Raw genomic sequence first — 24,766 nt, forward strand, 5'->3', positions numbered from 1 at the left:
AAAATGCAAATCAATTTATAACATTTTTGACATGCGTTTTTCTGGATATTTTTGTTGTTATTCTGTCTCTCACTGTTCAAATAAACCTACCATTAAAATTATAGACTGATCATTTCTTTGTCAGTGGGCAAACGTACAAAATCAGCAGGGGATCAAATACTTTTTTCCCTCACTGTAGTATGTTTACTTACTTTGTGTTCTTCTTATTCTTACAGCTTGTGTTTTTGTTCTACCTTGTTATTTTTAGTGTTACATTGTTACGTTATTGATTACTGCATTATTAGGGTTAGGGCTTGCAAGTAAGGCATTTCACTGTGACATTAAAACTTGAAACTAGGCTAGGGGTTTTCCAGGTTGTATCACAACCAGCCATGATTGGGAGTCCCATAGGGCCGCGCACAATTGGCCCAGCGTTGTCTGGGTTTGGCCGGTGTAGGCCATCATTGTAAATAAGAATTTGTTCTTAACTGACTTGCCTAGTTAAATAAAGGTTAAATAAATAAAATAAATAGACGTTAAGGTTAAACATTAGGTTAAAGGGTTAAGGTTAGGGGAAGGGTTAGCGAACATGCTAAGTAGTTGCAAAGTTATTAATTAGCTGAAATATTAAAGTAATCCGTGATGAGATTCGAACACGCAACCTATGGGTTGCTAGGTATTTGCATTATACACAACCAACCCCACAACTTTTGTTTTTGCCTTAAGTAACCTTCTGTCTCATGTAACCATACCAAACGTAACATATCATACTAATTTGAGTGTCCCGGATTTACATTTACTATGTTACGTCCAGCCTATGAGACCAGGCTGGTGTTGGTGCTTTGGAGTGGAGTTGAGCAGCAGTGCTCAGAGGCATTTCAGCAACCCTGTTAAGCTCCTGGATGTTAAATGTAGACAGTCCGGTGTTCCGGGGGCAGCACAGTGGGGCATCCACGCCAAATGCAAAGAGTCATAGTAGTGGCCCTGGAGTGCTGGAACAAAGCCAGCATGTAAACACTGTGGGTGAAGCTGGTCTCTTCCATTGACTTCATATTCTTATTCACGTTCACACTTCTTCACTGGATTGATGTTAGGCCTGGGGTCCTGTCAAACACTCCAGTGTAGCTAATGACGTGATGAAAGAAAGAGCAATTGTGTCATTATCGCTGTATCTGTGAATGTGAGATAATACTGTATCCTGAACACACATAATAATGGATTTCCATTCTAAGCTGTGGGTCTTCGCTACAGTTCCTTTCACATGCATACACACACCCACAGACACACACTTATGCACACCCACAGACACACACTTATGCACACACACACACACACACACACACACACACACACACACACACACACACACACACACACACACACACACACACACAAACACACCAGTGGTGTAGCACAGTTTTGTGTGTGGGGGGCAACCCCAAAAGAAAACAGCAAAATTCCTGAAGTTCTACACATTTTGCCATGGGCCAAAGAAAGAAATGTGCAGTTTTATTGTCAATATCCTGCTATTCTACACACCCTGCCATGAGTGAGAGAACATTTTGCTATTACACATTTTGACATGAGGCTGAGATGTATTTTTGCCTGTTTAGAGCACTTTTCCTGCAGGTGGGAGTCCTTCAGGGGTCCCTTTGGCCCCTCTCCAGCAATGGCAAGCATAGTCTCTCTGACCAGCCATCTGAGAAGTGTGGCATGGCCATGTGGGAAAAGAGCATGAGGAGGAGGGCAGGAACTGTGAGTAATAATAATTCATTTAATTTGCAAAGCACTTTCATCACACCCAAGGCAGTGGACTTGCATCAATCGAGTGTATGCATCGGGGCATATTGTCATTAGTAAGGTTGGGGGTCTTCTGTACAGCTGCAGTCAAGACAGGCTCATACTGTAATTTGTACACTGAGTGTACAAAACATTAGGAACACCTGCTCTTTCCTTGACATAGACTGATCAGGTGAATCCAGGTGTAAGCTATGATCCCTTATTGATGTTACTTACTCGGTTTTTCATGCTAAACAGTTTCCAGTGTATATCAAGAATAGCGCACCACCCAAGGACATTCAGCCAACTTGACACAACTGTGGGAAGCATTGGAGTCAACAATGGCCAGCATCCCTGTTGAACGCTTGACACCTTGTAGAGTCCATGTCCCGACGAATTGTCCCAATATTTGGAAGGTGTTCCTAATGTTTTGTACACTCAGTGTAGTACAGAGCATTCAGAAAGTATTCAGACCCCTTCCCTTTTCCACATTTTGTTACATTACAGCCTTATTCTAAAATGTATTAAATACATTTTGTTCCTCATCAATCTACACACAATACCCCATAATGACAAAGCAAAAACAGGTTATTAGAAATGTTTGCTAATTTATGAAAAATTAAAAAACGGAAATACCTTATTTACATAGGTATTCAGACCCTTTGCTATGAGACTCGAAATTGAGCTCAGGTGCATCCTGTTTCCATTGATCATCCTTGAGATGTTTCTACAACTTGATTGGAGTCCACCTGTGGTAAATTCAATTGATTGGAAATGATTTGGAAAGGCACACACCTGTCTATATAAGGTCCCACAGTTGACAATGCATGTCAGAGCAAAAACCAAGCCATGAGGTCGAAGGAATTGTCCGTAGAGCTCAGAGACAGGATTGTGTCAAGGGCACAGATCTGGGGAAGAGTACCAAAAACGATATGCAATTGAAGGTCTCCAAGAACACAGTGGCCACCATCATTCTTAAATGGAAGAAGTTTGGAACCACCAACACACTTCCTAGAGCTGGCCGCGGGGCCAAACTGAGCAATCAGGGGAGAAGGTACTTTGGTCAGGGAGACTTTGTTGAAGCACCTTTTTGGTCTGTAATCACTGCCAAAGGTGCTTCAAAAAAGTACTGAGTAAAGGGTATGAATACTTATAGAAATGTGATATTTCCATTTTTTATATTATTCTAAAAACCTGTTTTTGCTTTGTCATTATAGGGTATTTTGTGTAGGCTGAAGGAAAAACAAAAATGTAATACATTTTATAATAAAGCTGTAACGTAACAAAATGTGGAAAAAGTCAAGGGGTCTGAATCCTTTCCGAATGCACTTGGTTAGGGTTAGGGTAAGTGTACACTTGCGTAATGAAGGGCATTGACCCGATATCTGAGAAAAGAGCTTCAGCTTTGTTTTCACTAACTGTTCTAAATGCTGATATTGATGGGAAGGGATAGGTTTCCCTTGAAATGGACAGATAGTCAATTAATCTAGTCCAGCCCTCATCAACAGACTGGCAGCATGGATCATTGAGCACGGTTGGTGCTTCACAAAGTGATTGGACCAGTGGCTTTGTCTGGGTTGGCTTGGCGGCAGGAAGAAAAGGCACCAAAAAACAAACAAACAAAAACATTTGTGTTCACTTGTGATTTGATATGAAAGACAGTGATCTGGAAGAGCAAATAATATCATCATCAACGCCAAAATGAGTTATTCCGCCAGAACATTCATGTTCCCCTCCGAAGATAATGCTCCACAAAAACATCTCTTGCCCTCTAAAGCCACAGGATATTGTCATATTCCTCAAGATACAGTACAATATACAGTATTTGATCTCACTGAGTGAGTCGTCCTCTCGTCTGACACTGGGCCACATTCCATCATACAAAGCATCACTCCGGTGCAATTTTTCTCAAATTTCTATTGCATTTTGGCCTATTGACACCTAAAACACTTTTTAAATAAACCTGAACCTTTCTGTTCAGCATAATTTTGAACAGATTGAAATGATTAGCATCAATAACAGACTAAGATTAACTCAAAATGCAACAGGGTTTACGAAACCGATTTGTTTGTGGTCGCAGCACAAGGAGAGGCATGGAATGAACGGGGGAGTTTATTGGATAAAGAAATGTTAGATAAAGTCTGGTTTCGGAGCCCACTTCTACTTCCTGTGGTCTCTGTGTCCCCTACTGCTGATCCAGCCAATCCAAGAGAGTGCCGCAGTGTCCTGAAAGGAAAAAACATTGCTACAGTTATATAGTGAACATACTGACATCCTATACTAAACTTATATACAGTACAGTTATATAGTGTACCTACTGACACCCTATACTAAACTTACATACAGTACAGTTATAGTGTACCTACTGACACCCTATACTAAACATGTACAAGTAATGGGGTTCAGCCAAAAGGTAGGGCATAGTAATAATCACAAAAATACAGCAGAGACCACAGTCCAATAAATGTATGTTAACCTAACCAAGTGGGGAAGTGGAATTGGTTCCTTCACTGAACCTGCTCCTCTCCCAACACAACTAAATCAAGTATCCTGTGACGGCAGGCTTTCCGTTAAGCAGTCAATTAAGTGATAATGCCCTCGAAGCCGGTGTTTGGAGCATATACAGTATTGGCACGGGTGTTGTTAGGACCGAGACAAAGTCAAACCGTGCCAATATATCCTCCAAACGCTGGCTTCGAGGGCATTATCACTTTTACACAACGGGTTACCAACATATTCAAAACATTTATTTTGCTGAATTTAATCATACTATATTTCATCATTCCACAAGATATACAGTTGAAGTTGGAAGCTTACATACACTTGTTTTATAACCACTCCACAAATTTCTTGTTAACAAACTGTAGTTTTGGCAAGTCGGTTAGGACATCTACTTTGTGCATGACACAAGTAATTTTTCCAACAATTGTTTACAGACAGATTATTTCACTGTATCACAATTCCAGTGGGTCAGAAGTTTACATACACTAAGTTGACTGTGCCTTTAAACAAAAATGATGTCATGGCTTTAGAAGCTTCTGATAGGCTAATTGACATCATTTGAGTCAATTGGAGGTGTACCTGTGGATGTATTTCAAGGCATATCTTCAAACTCAGTGCCTCTTTGCTTGACATCATGGGAAAATCAAAAGAAATCAGCCAAGACCTCAGAAAACAATTGTAGACCTCCACAAGTCTGGTTCATCCTTGGGAGCAATTTCCAAACGCCTGAAGGTACCACGTTCATCTGTATAAACAATAGTATGCAAGTATAAACACCATAGGACCACGCAGCCGTCATACCGCTCAGGAGGGAGACGCGTTCTGTCTCCTAGAGATGAACGTACTTTGGTGCGAAAAGTGCAAATCAATCCCAGAACAACAGCAAAGGACCTTGTGAAGATGCTGGAGGAAACAGGTACAAAAGTATCTATATCCACAGTAAAACAAGTCCTATATCGACATAACCTGAAAGGCCGCTCAGCAAGAAAGAAGCCACTGCTCCAAAACCCCCATAAAGAAGCCAGACTACGGTTTGCAACTGCACATGGGGACAAAGATCGTACTTTTTTAGAAATGTCCTCTGGCCTGATGAAACAAAAATAGAACTGTTTGGCCATAATGACCATCGTTATGTTTGGAGGAAAAAGGGAGATGCTTGCAAGCTGAAGAACACCATCCCAACCGTGAAGCACGGGGGTGGCAGCATCATGTTGTGGGGGTGCTTTGCTGCAGGAGGGACTGATGCACTTCACAAAATAGATGGCATCATGAGGCAGGAAAATTATGTGGATATATTGAAGCAACATCTCAAGACATCAGTCAGGAAGTTAAAGCTTGGTCGCAAATGGGTCTTCCAAATGGACAATGACCCCAAGCATACTTCCAAAGTTGTGGCAAAATGGCTTAAGGACATCAAAGTCAAGGTATTGGAGTGGCCATCACAAAGCCCTGACCTCAATCCTATCGAACATTTGTGGGCAGAACTGAAAAAGCGTGTGTGAGTAAAGAGGCCTACAAACCTGACTCAGTTACACCAGCTCTGTCAGGAGGAATGGGCCAAAATTCACCCAACTTATTGTGGGAAGCTTGTGGATGGCTACCCAAAACGTTTGACTCAAGTTAAACAATTTAAAGGCAATGCTACCAAATACTAATTGAGTGTATGTAAACTTCTGACCCACTGGGAATGTGATGAAAGAAATAAAAACTGAAATAAATCATTCTCTCAACTATTATTCTGACATTTCACATTCTTAAAATAAAGTGGTGATCCTAACTGACCTAAAACAGGGATTTTTTTTTACTAGGATTAAATGTCAGGAATTGTGAAAAACTGAGTTTAAATGTATTTGGCTAAGGTGTATGTAAACATCCGACTTCAACTGTAGTCCCGACACAAATCTAGGGTTGCTAGAATCATTCGTTCTATCGGTTCGGTTGCTAGAGACGCGACCCAGTCGTTCGGTCTTTTTGTTTTGTATCTATGGCCGTGACCCAGTCATTTGTTCTAAATGTTCCATTGCCATACTGGCTGGCAATGTTATTATCCCTTGCTTGCTAGCTAGCCAACTACAGCTAACTTACGGTCACATCAAAAAGTGCAGCAAGAATGTCAGCATAGTAGCTGCATTTACATTTGTTTAAGCTGTTTTCTAGTGAATTTATTTGGATACATCCATAACAATGAGCTAATGAGGCGCAATTTCGCCTGGCATTGAAAATGTGCTTACTAGTCAGGATACTGATGTTCAGAGGAGCTAGCCAACAACACAGCTAACAAAATCAATTGAAACTGAAGCTGGAAAGACTGCAAACTAGCTGCATTTCGTTTCATTTTACCTTTTTTCAATTTACATATATTTGTATATATCCATAATAATGATGCCAGCTGATTCATGATTTTGACTGGCTAAGAAATGCTGCCTGCTGGTCTGTCTTGTCCCGACACGTTCATTACTATGGGACAAATTTGAATATTGAAACAATGTTGCAAATGTTGTAGAGACAGACAAAAAGGTTTATACAAATCTCTGCTGTTGAAAACGAAATATTAGTCTAAAAGAAATGTGAGATAATGTCTAGATGCTTTTATAATGGAGATCAAGTTTATAAATTCCCTGAAAGGCTGATGAGACAGTGGATTGCGCAGTCAGTTGGAACAGAGTAAATAGGCATTTTAAAGTCATAGATTTAGCCGGTGGTAACCTGTGGGATAGACACCGGCTGGAATGCGGTTTTAACCAATCAGCATTCAGGATTAGACCCACCCCTTATATAAAGTGGTGTAAATTCTGTGGCTTTTGGGTACACACAGTAAATAACTGCAAACAGCCAGCAGAGGGATAATTAGAGCATGTGCATTGCCAATAAAAGTCTGCAGTGAGGGAGATATACAAACAGGCCCACCGCTCAGTACACAGCTGCATCCAGGCAGCCAGCACAATCGGAGCATCACTCATCCTCCATACACAAACCAACCTCTTAATGGAACCACTGAATAGACTTGTTATCCTCTCTCGTGGTGATACAAGAACAGACTCCTTCAGGAGGTAAAAAGAACACATCCTGGCAGTCGTGTGAGAAATGTGGAGTGTGTTAAAGGTGATTATGATGTCACACTCATAAATGATTCTGGACACGGTGGAAGGCATGCAAGGTTTACCTAGCAGCCTGTTGGTCAAAACATGTGTGCCTGTGTCACTGGACCATTTTAGTGCACCTGAATTACTTTAGCAGCACTGTGGCCTGCAACGCATTCTCATTCCGCCAAGCACAGCAACCTCAACAAGAAAGCATTTTCACTATAAAATGGGAGAGGTTTTTGTCTCTGAAATCTGCATACAGCAGGCTCACAAGAGAATCGTATTCGAATACAGGAAGTATTAATCAGCAGTACATTCTAAAGGTGGAGGAAGAGACACTACCGCTGCTCTGTGCTCTCTGACAGTCTTGGATAGGATCCAAAATCCCCTGAAAAGCAAGAGCACCAGCTCCCATGGGGCAATTCTCTTACACTATCCGCAGAGAGGTGCAATAGATCCTCACCTTCTATCCCAACTGTATAACTTTAGAGGTCAATGCATAGATGCAACATTTTTGTCAGGGTTAGTAATAATGTGCTCTGGAGCTGTGCAGGCATTGGATTCGTTTAATTGCTTTCTAGAATGATTTCCCTGCATTGTGTTGCACATTTTCTTGTCACTCCTAATCTAATATTTTTGAGGTATTGTGCTATTATCATCATCTTGCATTAAGTTGAATTGTCATTTTGCAGATTTGTACGGTCTTATTGACAGCTCATTTCCAAGACAGCTCATTTCCAAGTGTAAAAGCCGTATATGCAAGTCATTTGGCACCTTTCTCCTCCCAGACTGGCTGTGGTTACAGTGCCAGCGCCAGACATACATCACTCCTGTCAATTGTCAGATGTGTCCTTGGATTTCAGTAAGGCAGCATTTGAGGTCTACGGAGACTTTTCCGCACAGGGAGTCAATGCCGTGTGTCCAATGCTTATGTCAACGGTGCTGTCCCTTATAATAGCTATGTCCTTTCTTTGGTGCCAGTGACCTCTCCATCTTTTAATCCCCCAAATGCAAAAGGAAGACATATTCAGAGCAAAATACTATTCCATGAGTACAAAATCATTGGTAAAAAAATATATTGTGCACAAAAAGCTACTGTACTGTATGCATCAATTTCATTGTGTTTGAACGAGAGGGCTTTATATAATATTGGGTTTGATCCAGGGAAGGCACAAATAATGTTATTCTACCCATTGGTTGGATGCGTATCTCCTGAAGATCTAAAAACATGTCCAATGTAAACATGTCCATCTTGGCCAGGAGCATGGAGCAGACATGAGTCTATCCAGTAGCATTGGTGCTCTTTCTGTCTGTCTGCTCCCTGTTGAGAGGTCTGTGAGGTGGATGCACATACTCAGGCGTAATCAGAGCCTGCTAAAACCATATCTAGAGATAGGAGAGCTGCCTCTGGTTTGGTTTTTCTGCACTAGGCCTCAGCGGGAGGCTCGCTGCGTGACTTCCCAAAGTTCCTCCTCCAGGCAAAATGGAAATCAAACTGACTAAGTGCATCCGGAAGACAAATTCATGCGCATTAAAGCAAGTCAATGAAATGTGAATCTCATTCTTATCACAGGGAGAGGTGTAATGTAGAGACGCTGGACTACTAATAGGACTGACAGATCATGTAACATTATTTACCATGTCTCTCTCTCTAGCATACGTTATCTATCTCAATCTGAAGCAGTCAAAAACTAGGGTCAGTTGTCTGAGTGCACTTTGGCATCGCCTCCTCCTGTACAGAAATAAGGTTATCACTGGCCATTTCTGTATAGTGTTACCTTTCGGTTTTCACTTTAAGTGCTGTGTTAGCATGCTGTGCTCATACGGCGAGCCTCACCTTCCTTGAGATTTTCTTAAGCGATGCCTTCCGTGTGCACCAGTACTCTGCTCTCAGATTAGTCAAGATCCACCAAGGTGCACTATTCTGTTCCATTGTGGCCTTGAGTAATGATGAAGCTGTTGAGTGAGAATAAAAAGGTTCTCGGGACCTGGGACCTGTGGGTCAGAGAAAAATGGAGGATCAATCAAGATCATATAATGCACACTGACATTGTTGAGAGCCAGTGTGATACTTTTATATATGCATTTCCACTCATCACCTAAAGTCTCAGAATGAGCGACTAAGGTAATGGACCTCTGATCAATGGAGATACAAGAGATGTGAGGAATGGAATGGAAGGTGGTTGCTATATGCTGTGAGGCAGCTCCCTCTACAGTTCTCTCTACACCGTACACGAGATAGAGATGTGACAGAAGCCTAAACGAGGCCTGTTATCATTCCCTCAACTCAAATTTATTTAGATGAGATTTCACTTGTTTCTTTCATATTGGTTGATTTACAATAGAACCCAATATTTATTTGTACATATATTTGACCAGGGGTTTCATTCAAACTGTGTGTGACTGTCTGAGCTTTATCTCGGGGTTAAGATTGGTGTTCTGTATATCCTGCACGAGGTCAGCTTGCCAAGTTTGCTCTTTACACCCATTCTAATAAACACCCATCTGTATTTAAACGATCTGGAGATAAGATGCGTTACAAAATGATTCAGCTTCAGTCTGTTTTGGAAGTCTGAAGAAGTCAGTTGGGTTTACTGTCCCTAATTCTGCCTAGACAGAATCATAAAGAAAAACATGGAAATTCAGAACTGGAGATTTAAAAAGACCATAGAGCAACGTATGTTACTTTCTAATGAATAACACAAAAAAAAGACTGTTGAAGTGCATTGTAATCTGCAATGTACTGTTTACTGCATGTAGGCCTACAGCACTACATGGACAGATAAACCCCCAACACAATGCAATGTAACCTGTCCTATAGGATATTCATAAAACATCAGTCCATGTTTGCCCTCTAGCGTAGTTTTTTTTGTGCCGTAACAGGCACCGTATAGAAACCGAGACACCTCATTGTTTTTTCTGGTGGGTCGGGGCGGGTGGGGCAAGCGGGAGTGTTGGAGGGGGGGGTTTATTGAAGGAAAGATTCGCCCATTTTGAATATTGAAGCGATGTTCTATCGATTCCCGGAGTCATTTCATGTTTCCATGTGTACATGAGCAATTCGCCATTCAAGCAGGCAGAAATACAGGCAGAAAATGATCACATGATGATCTGATCATATGACGCAAAACTTGTCATACCGGCTTTATTTCTGCCTGCTTGAACGGAAAATAGCTCAGAAACACACGAAATGACCCCGGGAATCGATAGAACATCACTCAGATATGCACAAATATGATATAACATTCAATATGGGTGAATCTTTCCGTTAAGTAGACCTGAGCCAGCTGTTATTGTATTGGTGCCCATGGGATTTCCCCCACACACAGCAACGGTAGTACATTTTGCGCAAATTTTATGACAAGCCAAACGCTTTCTGAACCCACACGGACATCTTTCTAATAAATACATTATTAGAAAAACAGCTTTGTTTGAAGTCTGTGGTAGTTCTCAAAGCGCATGGAGCAGTCGTATCTGCCCGCTGATCGCTAGCTCGAACTCCCGTGAAACAGAAAAGGACGAAGTAATGAATGACAATGATTTTAAATTAAATATTCTTTGTTATTGTAATCATTGTGTGTGTTCTTGTGCTTAATTGTGTTTGATGATAATGAACTAGATGATAAGTGAGCCTATAGCCATCCATTTCATGCAAACTGGATTGTTAGCTAGATACTAAATAACAATTTAATTAACCTTGAACAGTACCAGTCAAAAGTTTGGACACACCTACTCAATCCAGGGTTTTGTAGAATAATAGTGAAGACATAAAAACTATGAAATAACACATGGACTCATGTAGTAACCAAAAAAGTGCTAAACAAATCAAAGTATATTTTAGATTATTCAAAGTAGCCACCCTTTGCCTTGATGGTAGCTTTGCACACTCTTGGCATTCTCTCAACCAGCTTCACCTGGAATGCTTTTCCAACAGTCTTGAAGGAGTTCTCACATATGCTGAGCACTTGTTTGCTGCTTTTCCTTCACTTTGCGGTCCAACTCATCTCAAACCATCTCAATTGGGTTGAGGTCGGGTGATTGTGGAGGCCAGAACATCTGATGCAGCACTCCATCACTATCTTTGGTCAAATAGCCCATACACAGCCTGGAGGTGTGTTGGGTCATTATCTTGTTGAAAAACAAATGATAGTTCCACTAAGCGCAAACCAGATGGGATGGCGTATCACTGCAGAATGCTGTAGCCATGCTGGTTAAGTTAAATTCTAAATAAATCACAGACAGTGTCACCAGCAAAAAAATTATTCTCTGCAGATCCTCTCAGGCTCTGTCAGGTTGGATGGGGAGTGTCGCTGCACAGCTATTTTCAGGTCTCACCAGAGATGTTAAATTGGGTTCAAGTCCGGGCTCTGGCTGGGCCACTCAAGCACATTCAGAAACCTGTCCCGAAGCCACTCCTGCTTTGTCTTGGCTGTGTGCTTAGAGTTGTTGTCCTGATGGAAGGTGAACCTTCGCCACAGTCTGAGGTCCTGAGCACTCTGGAGCAGATTTTCATCAAGGATTTCTCTGTACTTTCCTTCGTTCATCTTTCCCTCAATCCTGACTAGTCTCCCAGTCCCTGTTGCTGAAACAAATCCCCAAGGCATGATTGGTGGAGTGCTGAGAGATGGTTGTGCTTCTGGAAGGTTCTCCCATCTCCACAGAGGAACTCTGGAGCTCTGTCAGAGTGACCATCGAGTTATTGGTCACCTCCCAGACCAAGGCCCTTCTCCCCTGATTGCTCAGTTTGGCAAGGAAGGCTAGCTCTAAGAACAATCTTGGTGGTTCCAAACGTTTTCCATTTAAGAATGATGGAGGCCACTGTGTTCTTGGGGACCTTTAATGCTGCAGACATTTTTTGGTACCCATCCCCAGATCTGTGCCTCGACACAATACTGTCTCTGAGCTCTAGAGACAATTCCTTCGACCTCATGGCTTGGTTTTTGCTCTGACATGCACTGTCAACTGTAGGACCTTATATAGACAGGTTTGTGCCTTTCCAAATTATGTCCAATCAATTGAATTTACCACAGGTGGACCCCAATCAAGTTGTAGAAACATCTCAAGGATGATCAATGGAAACACAATGCACCAGAGCTCAATTTCGAGTCTCATATCAACGGGTCTGAATACTTATGTAAATAAGGTATTTCTAAACACCTGTTTTCGCTTTGTCATTATGGGGTATTGTGTGCAGATTGATGAGGGAAAACATTTATTTTATAATTTTTCGAATAAGGCTGTAACGTAACTAAATGTGGAAACAGGGAAGGGGTCTTTGAATGCACTGTACATAACATTCCCCTGTAAAAACCCACCACCCGCCAACCCCTCTTTTACGCTACTGCTACTCTCTGTTCATCATATATGCATAGTCACTTTAACCATATCGACATGTACATACTACCTCAATCAGCCCGACTAACCGGTAACTGTATGAAGCCTCGCTACTTTTATAGCCTCGCTACTGTTATTTTTACTTTTTACTGTTGTTTTTATTTCTTTACTTACCTATTGTTCACCTAATACCTTTTTTGCACTATTGGTTAGAGCCTGTACACGTGACAAATAATCTTAGTTTTGATTTCATTTGTTTGGTTGTTTGAAAAATAACCGTTCTGGGAACCTTGCATGTGTTTCTTAGGGCTAGTTGAGGGCGTGGTTGTCCAATGGTTCTTTGATATAACCTTCCCACAACTTTCTGGGAATGGTTCAGAGTATTTGCTTGGCTTTGGATTATTCTCATCACATTTAACTTGACCCCCAAATGTTTTATTTTCTTGGTATTTCATTACTTTAACAGAACATTTCCTAAATATGTTTACAATTTTAGTAATGTTCTAGTAATGTTCTCCAACTGGTTTGGCATTGGGAATGTTCTCAAAAAGTTCAGACAACGTTAAGTAATAGCATTCTTCTGTGGGAATGTCAGTAATTCAGCATTACATTTCATACAGGTTTGCTCATGGTTCTAAAGTCATGTTCTCAAGTCGTCCCAAGAACGTTAAGAAACAACATTCTTCTGTGGGAATGTCAGTACTTCAGCAAAACGTTTCCTTCAGGTTTCCTGGTGCTTGTTTTTAAAGTCATGTTCTCAAATAGTTCGAGAACCAAAAACATACGTTCCCACAACTTCCAAGGAACCAAATGTGCTAGCTGGGTACTCTCGGAAATCCCAGACCTAGCTGGAATATTACGGGAGGCAACCCATCTGACTAAAATAACTATTATGACATCCTCACTGTGTACTGATCATCTCTGTAGTCAACTGCTGGAGATGTCTTAGAGCATTGCTATAGTTATATGGAAAGAGGGATAGACAGTCTGATTCTTCTTCCAGTAGACTATTGAGATTCAATGGAGTGATAAAGACAAGTGCAATATCGCCCTCTAGTGATAGGAAAATATAATCCGTGAAATCACCAATATTATTTGTAGACACGTTGCAGGTTTGGCATTTTTGGGCCTATCAGGTATGATATGCAACCTTTCATAAAATTATATATCAATGTCTTGGAACATGTGGCCTTGATAAAATATAAGAGGAAATTGGTAACTTCTCATTCGTAACAATAAATATTGCATGTAGCCTATGGGCCAATCAACAGCTTAAAATTAAATATTTGTGCGTTCTGTTGACTAAAATCGAAGTAAAGATGCATCACAGATTATCCATTATATTGACCAGATGCTCTAGTGTCCGCTCTAACAATTAAAATACATTTATTCAAAAATGGAAGGCAGTCGGAGGAGGCAAGATCAGGTGGGAACATTCTAACCAATGAGAGGGAAGATACGCGTGTGAACAACAGTCACAACGGTTTCCACTAGTTACCACAGTCGAAAGTCAAAGATATCGTGGCTATATCGTAAAAAATCATGACAACTAAAATGTGCATTGTTCTTAACTGACTTGCCTAGTTAAATAAAGGTTAAAAAATATATATAAATTGTAGAAATAGGCGGGGTTTAAGACTTTGTGTCTGTGGTAAATAGTGACATCCAGGCACAACACCGATATAGTGTTTTTTCACAAAGTTGCCGTGATGTCACGCGTCCTACTTATGTCAGTACACTCGTAACAACGGAATTAACAATTTTTAACAAAGAAATCAACATTTCCCAACTGGCTGATGTTACTACTCTTTTCTTAAGAGACAAAGACCAGGTCGCCCATGCCCTTAATGCTATAACTGCATTTTCTATTGCATCAGGATTAAAACTGAATGTTTCTAAATGTGAAATCGTATGTTTATTTGACTCTGATAATAAAGAAATAGAAAATATTCCTGTAACTGACTGTTAAATATTTAGGAATACAAAAAAACACTTAGTCAGACAACATATGAATTTCTCTCCTAAAATTAAGAAAACCAAAAATATATTTAATAATTGGCTAAAAAGAGATCTTTCTATACTTGGGAAAGTACTTCTGTCCAAGGCAGAGGGACTGTCTCATTTTTTGTACCCCTCATTATCTTTATTTGTAAATCCTGCTACTTGTAAAGAGATCAATAAGACCTTTCTTGACTTCATCTGGAAAAATAAGTCTCACAAACAAAAAAAGTCAGTCCTCTCATAAAAGAGGTGAAGGCGTTCTGGAAGTGTTGGATTTTGTGACATAAATAACACTTTCAAGATCAATTAGTTGAAAAGATGTTTGATCAGTACTGATGCAATATGGTATTTCTATCCAAATAATGTGTTTAATAAGTTTGGAGGTCTTCAATTTTTACTGAAATGTAATTATATTCCTGAAAGATTACCCGCTAAATTGGCTAGGTTTCACCAACAAGCTTTAATGGCCTGGAAAATAGGTTTCCTGCACAATTTTTCCCCACATAAAGCTATTTTGTGGAATAATTCAGACATAACTGTAAGGAATAAGTATTTGTTCTACCCCAGCTGGCATGAGAGGAATATTGACTTTGTTCTTGATGTTTTCGACAACAAGGGTAATATTCTCACATATGAACAATTTATAACATTGAAAGAGTTTCCAATACCTTTCAGAGAGTTTATTTCTGTGATCAAAGTCGTTCCCAGTGGTCTAACTACACTAATGAAATCTCATCTTAGCTTTGGTAATGATCACAAAGTTTATCCAGAACTCAGATTGGAAGGCATGGGCTTACTTGAGAAATCTTGTTGTAATAAATATATAAGACAAATTCTTCATTCACAAAACCAACTTACACAGAGAGGAACATTTTTCTGGAGCATGCTTATTCCTGACATTGTCTGGAAAAATGCATGGTTAAGGCCTTACAAATATTGTATACCAAACAAAGTTAAGGAAGTGCACGTAAATTTTTTACATAAGATATATCCATGTAATTCTATGATATCTAAATGTGTGGTGTAGTATCCCAGGAGGTCTACCCCGGGGGATGGTAATAGAGGGGAGGTACGTGAGGCGACGTTGGCTCCCTCTGCTGGGAATACGGGAGCTGGGCACCCCGACACGGACAGCTCTAAGTGGAGGTAATTAGAGGAAAGTGCCAACCAGCCGTGGAGGCCAAATAAAAGGAGCACGGTGGCACACTGCGGGAGAGGAGGGGGAAGAGACTGACACCAAGCAAAAGTAGAGAAGAGCTTTGGGTGCCGTGGGGTCAAGCGTACGGAGATTACCATGGAGGAGCTGGTGGCTCGGTTCATCCTCAGCCAGCAGAAGCAACAGGCTCTCCAGGAGCAAGCTCTGGAGGAGCAGCACCAACAAAACCGCAGACTGGTAGCGGAGGTAACCCAGTTGAAGGTTGGGAGGGCTCAGGAGTTTGGCCCGAATCAGTTCCTGGTTCAGTTAACTTCTCTAGGATAGGGGGCAGCATTTTCACGTTTGGATGAAAAGCATACCCAAATTCAACTGCCAGCTACTCATCCCCAGAAGATAAGATATGCATATTGTTAGTAGATTTGGATAGAAAACACTCTGAAGTTTCTAAAACTGTTTGAATCATGTTTGTGAGTATAACAGAACTTATTTAGCAGGCGAAACCCCCGAGGACAAACCATTCAGATTATTTTTTTGTTTTTGAGGTCACACTCTTTTCAATGGACTTTCATTGGGAATACAGATTTATAATTTACCTTCTTGCAGTTCGTACCGCTTCCACTGGATGTCAACAGTCTTTAGAAATTAGTTGAGGGTTTTTCCTTTGTGTAATGAAGAAATACGGCCATTTTGAATCAGGGTCACTTGAAGTGTCCTGTTAGATAGAGGCGCATGACCAGAAAGCATGCTACAGATTGTTTTAATCCTGTATTGAACACAGATCATCCCGTCTTCAATTTTATCGATTATTTACATAAAAAAATACCTAAAGTTGTATTACAAAAGTAGTTTGAAATGTTTTGGCAAAGTTTACAGGTAACTTGAGATATTTTGTAGTCATGTTTCACGAGTTGGAACCAGTGTTTTTCTGGATCAAACGCGCCAAATAAATGGACATTTTGGATATCTATCGACGGAATTAATCGAACAAAAGGACCATTTGTGATGTTTATGGGACATATTGGAGTGCCAACAACAGAAGCTCGTCAAAGGTAAGGCATGAATTATATTTTTATTTCTGCGTTTTGTGTCGCGCCTGCAGGGTTGAAATATGCTTATCTCTCTTTGTTTACAATGGTGCTAAGTCAGATAATAGCATCGTTTGCATTCGCCGAAAAGCCTATTTGAATTCTGACATGTTGGCTGGATTCACAACCAGTGTAGCTTTAATTTGGTATCTTTCATGTGTGATTTAATGAAAGTTTGATTTTTATAGTAATTCATTTGAATATGGCGCTCTGCATTTTCTCTGGCTTTTTGCCAAGTGAGACAGTAGCGTCCCGCCTAAACTCAGATTTTTGGATATCAATATGAACTTTACCGAACAAAACATACATGTATTGTGTAACATGAAGTCCTATAAGTGTCATCTGAAGATCATCAAAGGTTAGTGATACATTTTTACTCTATTTCTGATTTTTGTTACTCCTCTCTTTGGCTGGAAAAATGGCTGTGTTTTTCTGTGGCTATGTACTGAGCTAACATAATCGCAAGGTGTGCTTTCGCCGTAAATCCGTTTTGAAATCAGACACTATGGCTGGATTAACGAGAAGTTTATCTTTAAAATGGTGTATAATACTTGTATGTTTGAGGAATTTTAATTATGGGATTTCTGTTTTGAATTTGGCACCCTGCAATTTCACTGGCTGTTGGTTAGGTGCGACGCTACCATCCCACATATCCCAGAGAAGTTAAGGGAGGAAGATGACGTGGAATCGTATTTGTGCACCTTCGAGAGGACGGCACAGCAGGAAGGATGGCCCAAGTGGGCCAGCCTGTTGGCACCCTACCTCTCTGGGAAAGCCCAGAAGGCCTACTTTGATTTGAACACTGACCGGGCCGTGAATTATGAGGGACTCAAACGGGAGATACTGAGCCGTTATGGGTTCAATCTCGCACGCCGTGCACAACTGGTCCACGACTGGGCCTTTGACCCCACCCTTTCCCCCCGGGCTCAGATGAGCGACCTGGTGCGCCTGACCAAGGGCTGGCTACTGACGGAAGTACCGTTCCTCCCGATGCTCGACAAGCTCGTTCTGGATAAATACCTTTGGGCCCTGCCATACGAGATGCGGAAGACGGTGAGCATGCAGAACCCCCAGAGCCTGGAGGAATCGCTGACTGCGGTGGAAATTCACCAGAACACCCAAGACCTGCTGAGAGGGGCCCGAGCCGAGAGAGGAGATGCGGCGAGGGGGACGAACAACACAAAGAGAGGCGAGGAGCTGAAGGGGGCCCGGACGGAACCAGCCGAGGCTGTGAAGCGGGAGGGGGACCCAAACTGACGATGGCAGCGGCTGCTGGACCCAGATCAGAGACGCTGCTGTGAGCCGGGGCACCTCACGTGGAGCTGTCCCGGCCGGGAGGAGGCCATGCCCTCCGCATCCCCCAGCTCTGGGGTAACCCGGATGGCGAGTTATGTCACCTCCTGTTGGGCGCACACCGAGACGGCCCCTCCGATGGTTCCTGTGTGAATCGATGGCGTCGACACCAGTGCTCTGCTGGACTCCGGCAGCATGGTGACCCTGGCCCACCCGCAGTGGCTCACACAAGGGGGGGAGGAGGAACCGGGGGACAAGGAGGTGACCATGTCCTGTGTACACGGGGACACGAAGAGGTACCCAACGGTGCCAGCACCCAACGGTGCCAGATAACCACCCCAAGGGGGGAGTGCCAGATGCACGTGGGAGCTGTTCCTAACCTACCCATGTCCATTCTCCTCGGTTGAGACTGCCCTCTCTTCCAGGCACTGTGGAGTTACCTGGAGAGGCGAGCACGGTATATGGGAAGAAAAGGAAAAAGGAGGGTGGCCTGTGCAACCCAACCCCCGCCACGAGAGGTGTCCACTGGGCCCGAGTCGGACCCGGAGGAGGTAAACGACCCCGCTCCGTCAAGCGAGCCACAGGGCGAGGAAGACCTCAGGCTCCCCTTTATGGAGGTGGAGGCCCTAGACAGACCTCCCGACATGGGAATCCTCACAGGTCAGTTCGGGACGGCCCAGTTAGAAGACCCCAATCTCCAGAACGCTAGGGGCCAGGTGATTGCGGTGGATGTACTGTTACCTGGGGTAAGTGATTGGCGCTACCCCCACTTCGCAATCAAGCATAATTTGTGTCAGGTAGTAAAGCATAATGGGGAGACAAAAGACTTGTTACTCATACCCAGCCAGTATGTTAGGACTGTGTTGCAGCTTGCCCACACCCACCTGCTTGGGGCACACCTGGGGATGGAGAAAACCAGGGAGCGGATTGGGAACCGGTTCCACTGGCCCGGAGTCAAGTGCGCCGTGGAGGACTACTGACGTAGTTGTCCGGAGTGCCAGATCACAGCTCCGAGGGTGCATTATCAAAACCCTTTGGTTCCCTTGCCCGTTATAGGAGTGCCATTCGAGCGGATGGCAATGGCTCCGGTGGGTCCGTTGGTGAAGACCGCGAGGGGACACCAATACATCCTGGTAATCATGGATTACGCCACCCAGTATCCTGAGACAATCCCGCTATGCACGGCGGCAGCAAAAGGTATCGCACGGGAGCTCTTCCATTTATTAGCCGGGTGGGTATTCCGCGGGAAATCCTAACGGACCAGGGCACCGCGTTCATGTCTCTTGTGATGAAAGATGTCTGCAATCTGTTACGAATCAAACAGGTGTGGACCAGTGTGTACCATCCACAAACGGACAGGCTGGTGGAACGCTTCAATAAGCCCCTTAAACAGATGCTGAAGAAGATCATCGAGAGAGACAGGAGGAACTGGGACCAGCTGCTGCCCCACCTGATGTTTTCAGTGCGTGATGTACCCAAAGCATCCACGGGGTTCTCCCCCTTTGAGCTCCTGTATGGCCGTCGGCCCCGCGGGCTGCTGGATAGCCAAGGAGGTCTGGGAAGAGCAGCCGACCCCCTTTCACAGCGTAGTAGAACATGTGGAGGGGATGAGGATAACGGTGATTTGGCCAGTGGGAAGAGAGCACATGGCCCAGTCGCAATGTGCCCAGGAGCGTGTCTACAACCAGGGGCCCCAACCACGAGAGTTCCAACCCGGTGAGAAGGTCTTGGTGCTGATCCCTACAACGGAGAGTAAATTCCTGGCTACGTGGCATGGGCCCTACGGCATCGCTGAGTGGGTAGGCGACGTCAACTATAAGGTCTGCCAAACGGGGCAGAGAAAACCCCTCCAGCTTTACCATGTGAACTTACTGAAGAAATGGCACGCACGTGAGGCGCTGTGCGTAACGTGGACCGGGCCACAGCAGGGCCCGCCCTCGGTCGAAGTTGCAATGGGGGTAGCGGAATACGGCCGTGTTCTCCGAGGTGCCGGGGCACACGGATCTTGTGGAACATCAGATTCACACCTGTCCGGGAGAAAAAGTGCGTAAACGGCCATACCGGACACCAGAAGCCCGGAGGGTGGTGGTCTAGCGGGAAGTGACGACAATGCTAGAAATGGGGGTTACTGGAGGAGTCACACAGTGAGTGGTCTAGCCCCATAGTGCTGGTTCCGAAACCGGACGGAACCGTCCGCTTCTGTAATGACTTCCGGGGCCTGAACGAGGTCAGTAAGTTTGATGCCTACCCCATGCCCCGGTAGGATGAACTGATCGACCGCTTGGGGATGGCGAGGTACGTCAGCACCTTGGACCTGACGAAGGGTTACTGGCAGGTGCCACTGACAGTGGCCTCCTGGGAGAAGACTGCCTTCTCCACCCCGGGGGGGCTAAACCACTGCCGGTTTCTGCCTTTCGGGCTCCATGGGGCACCAGCGACCTTTCAGCGACTCATGGACCACGTCCTGCGTCCGCACAGTGAGTACGCAGCTGCTTATCTGGATGACATCATTGTGCACAGTGACAGTTGGGAGTCACATCTTTGTAAGTTAAAGGACGTGGTTGATGCGCTAAGGGATTCAGGCCTGACCGCGAACCCACAAAAGTGCAAGCTGGGCTATGCCGAGGTGGAGTACCTGGGATATCAGATCGGGAGGGGAAATGTGAAACCCCAAGTAAAAATTAAAATCGCTGCCATTAGGGGATGGCCGGTCCCCCAAACCAAGAGGCAGGTGAAGTCATTCCTGGGGTTAGCAGGGTACTACAGTAGATTTGTACCTAACTTTGCTGCAATAGCTTCTCCCCTCACAGACTTAACAAAGGCACCTACCCCAGATGGGGTGATGGACGGAGGACACAGAGCCGGCATTCCAGGCCCTGAAGGATGCGCTATATTCGCACCCGGTACTCGTCACCCCGGACTTCTCAAAAAACCTCCTGGTCCAGACAGACACGTTTTGTCCCAGGAGCAGGAAGGTGAGGAGCACCCCATGTATGTCAGCAGGAAGCTCCTCCCGAGGGAGAAGAAATACTTGATTGTCGAGAAGGAGTGCTTCGCCATGAAGTGGGCACTGGACACTCTAGTATTTCCTCCTCGGGATGAAGTTCACCCTAATCACTGACCATGCCCACCTTGTGTGGATGGCAAGAGGTAAGGACATGAATGACCTTGTCATCCGCTGGTTCCTGTCCTTACAGCGATTCTCTGTCATCCACAGGTCGGGGGCCCAGCACGGCAATGTGGACGCCCTATCCAGGAGGGATGCAAACCTAGACCTGAGCATGCCTCCCTTCCAGTCAGGGCAAAGGGGGGGGGGGGGGGGGGGTGTTATCCCAGGAGGTCTACCCTGGGGGATGGTAATAGAAGGGAGGTACGTGAGGCGACATTGGCTCCCTCTGCTGGGAATACGGGAGCTGGGCACCACGACACGGACAGCTCTAATTGGAGGTAATTAGAGGAAAGTGCCAACCAGCCGTGGAGGCCAAATAAAAGGAGCACGGTGGCACACCGCAGGAGAGGAGGGGGAAGAGACCGACACCAAGCAAAAGTAGAGAAGAAGGACCAAGCGAAACCTAAGTGATTTCTTTGTTATATTTATTTTCTGTCTTAGTAAAGTTGTTTTTGTGGACTAAAGCCTCCCTGTTTCTGTGCCAATCTCTGCACGCTCAACCCAACACTCCACGGTTTACCACAGTTGCTATTGATGATATCTGCGTTTTCTGTGAAAAAGGTGAAAATCTGTCTCACTTGTTCTTTGACTGTAAATTTGTGTCAATTTTGGGAAAACCTTGCAAAATACTTATTTACCATTATGAACACTACCCATGTTTTTGACATGAAGGATATAATATGTTACTATTGCAATGATAACAAGACCATTGAAATGATTGAATTTTTTAAAATTCTTGTTGCCAAATACTTAATACATGATTGAATGTAACTATTTTATTAAAACATTAACCCTAGTGAATAACATTTTCCTGAATCATTAAGATTTTTTTCAGTGATTACAATTGTTTCTTTTTTTATTTCTGTATGTTAGCATTTTCTTGTTAATACCTGCGTTCTGTTTTGTTTGATGTAATGTAAATTGTTCTGTATTTTGAATTTTAAAAAACTCGTAACAATCATTAAGAAACATCTATTTAATCATAAGCCACATTTAGCAAATAAGCCATTATAGGTTTTGTCAACTAAATTCAACACTCTCTCATTGACCTCCATACAAAAACTCCTCACTTGGTGAGCAAAAAACACAACAAACTACACCTGCCAGAGAGATTTTGGGCCAAGTTCTCCCCCTCACTTCGCCTTTCTGCTTACATCCCATTCTCCACATTGAATCCTTCAAGTCTTCTATAATATCATGGCGGTCCACAAAAACATTTAAAGTGCATGCCACTACCTACTGTGTTGGAATGTACGATCAATCATGATTGGGCCAATTCTGTACTACCTTGAAAATAAAAATGTTTTGGAGAAATGTCCTCTGGTCTGATGAAACAAAAATAGAACTGTTTGGCCATAATGACCATTATGTTTGGAGGAAAAAGGGGGACGCTTGCAAGCCGAAGAACACCATCCCAACCGTGAAGCACGGGGATGGCAACATCATGTTGTTGGGGTGCTTTGCTGCAGGAGGGACTGATGCACTTCACAAAATAGATGGCATCATGAGGCAGGAAAATTATGTGGATATATTGAAGCAACATCTCAAGAGGTCAGTCAGGAAGTTAAAGCTTGGTCGCAAATGGGTCTTCCAAATGGACATTGACCCCAAGCATACTTCCAAAGTTGTGGCAAAATGGCTTAAGGACAACAAAGTCAAGGTATTGGAGTGGCCATCAAAGCCCTGACCTCAATCCTATAGAAAATCTGTGGGCAGAACTGAAAAAGTGTGTGTGAGCAAGGAGGCCTACAAACATGACTCAGTTACACCAGCTCTGTCAGGAGGAATGGGCCAAAATTCACCCAAGTTATTGTGGGAAGCTTGTGGAAGGCTACCCGAAACGTTTGACCCAAGTCAAACCATTTAAAGGCAATGCTACCAAATACTAATTGAGTGTATAAACTTCTGACCCACTGGGAATGTGATGAAATAAATAAAAGCTGAAATAAATCATTCAAATATTATTCTGACATTTCACATTCTTAAAATAAAGTGGTGATCCTAACTGACCTAAGACAGGGTATTTTTTACTAGGATTAAATGTCAGGAATTGTGAAACATTTACAGTCAGTTTATTTGGCTAAGGTGTATGTAAACTTCCGACTTCAACTGTAGTTCTACCAATCTGTTTTACAGCCTCTGCATATGATACATCATGACTGATCCTATATCTCTGAGCCTCTCTAGCCTCTCTCTGTACCTGGCATCCACCAAACGCTGCACTGTGTTCTCCCCCACAATTACAGCACTTAACCTTCACATTGCTTCCACATTCACTGTAATCATGTGCACCTCCACACATATTTTTTATTTATTTTACATTGAGCAGCTACACTGCAGTGCATATGGGACAAATTCTCTAACATTGAAACTAAGGAATCCTATCTGTACTTTTCCTTGCAAGACTTTCTCAAACCTCTGCATCACTGATAAGCTTTCACTTGTTTGACCCTCTTTCCTACTGATCAACCTTTTGGCCTCAATCACTCTGCCTCTTCACATTTTCTTTAATATCATCTGTGGACATAGATATTGGGACCCCAGTGATGACTCCCCTCAATCTAGCATAAGCACCAGGGACATGGCTTTTAATCTTCTTTCCATTAAGTTTTTCCATTTTCAGAATCTTCTCTTGCTGAGCCTGGCTACCACACAATATTAACAATCTACCATTTCCAATGAACCAGGCTAATTTCACTTCACCTATCTCTTTCTCTACAGCATTAGACGTATAGGGTGTAAGTGAGACCGTGTGGTCTCATCAAACACTATCACCACTTTCCACTCCAACACATCGTTACTCTTGATTCCTACCTTGTCCCTCTTTATCATTTCTTTACTAGATGATCCACAGCTTTCTGTATCATGATCTCTCTTCTTTCCACTACCGACCATTCCGGTGCTTGACCCTCATCCTTCTGCTCCATACCATCAGAACTGACACCCATATCGTTAGCATTCCACCACACCTTTTGCTTCACCAACCTTTTCTCCATTTCCTCCATTTCGTCTGCAGTACTAGCCGCCATTTCCATCCTCCAACCCTCTCTCCCCTCCAAGTTGTCAGTTCTAGTAATTATATTTCTATGCATGTATTAATGAGGTGTCACGTGCTCGGAAAAGACACCTTACTGCAATAATTATTCAGCATAGTAAACAAAACCAATAGTAGGCTTATACAAACGGCATTAACTTTAAATTAGTGAGAGTTGTGGATATATCGTTAAACACATTTAATGTAGACAACATTTTTCATTTCAAATTTGATCGAAGTATCTATTTATGTAAGCGATTTAAGAATCTCGTGTCTAATACCAACCACGTCCCCTTCCGTTTCGAATGGTTGCATGCTCTATGGTGAGGCTGTTGCTATAGTAACAGATAC

General features: G+C 43.2%; 1 long non-coding RNA gene across 2 annotated transcripts; it reads right to left on the bottom strand.

Moving 5' to 3' along the window:
* Positions 1–1,440: 1,440 nt before the first annotated feature.
* On the bottom strand, positions 1,441–24,759 carry LOC139549139 (uncharacterized). 2 transcript variants are annotated; one of them, XR_011669833.1, is made up of 3 exons: positions 24,196–24,759; positions 9,181–9,338; positions 1,441–3,984 (listed from the first exon to the last, which is right to left on the bottom strand). It is a non-coding gene; the product is annotated as an uncharacterized lncRNA (long non-coding RNA). The 2 variants fall into 2 exon arrangements; XR_011669834.1 differs by having other exon boundaries at positions 24,367–24,754.
* Positions 24,760–24,766: the final 7 nt, after the last annotated feature.

This window comes from Salvelinus alpinus, chromosome 22, assembly GCF_045679555.1.
Source record: "Salvelinus alpinus chromosome 22, SLU_Salpinus.1, whole genome shotgun sequence".
Classification (NCBI taxonomy): domain Eukaryota; kingdom Metazoa; phylum Chordata; class Actinopteri; order Salmoniformes; family Salmonidae; genus Salvelinus; species Salvelinus alpinus.